Raw genomic sequence first — 201 nt, 5'->3', positions numbered from 1 at the left:
TTTTCTCATTATTTAATGACATGTTACGGAAATTAAAGATATACCGTAGAGTTACACTCGAATTTACATTTATTAGCCGTTTAGCTTTTTATGAACTCCAAGGGGCGTATATTCAAGTACAAAAGCCATAAATAGGCTAAAAATTAAACATATCATAGAAATAACAGGAACATTAGAAGTGTCTGAGTCTAAATATTATGT

This window comes from Austrofundulus limnaeus, unplaced genomic scaffold, assembly GCF_001266775.1.
Source record: "Austrofundulus limnaeus strain Quisiro unplaced genomic scaffold, Austrofundulus_limnaeus-1.0 Scaffold80, whole genome shotgun sequence".
NCBI classification, from domain to species: Eukaryota; Metazoa; Chordata; class Actinopteri; order Cyprinodontiformes; family Rivulidae; genus Austrofundulus; species Austrofundulus limnaeus.
Note: the sequence above shows the minus strand (reverse complement) of the source record.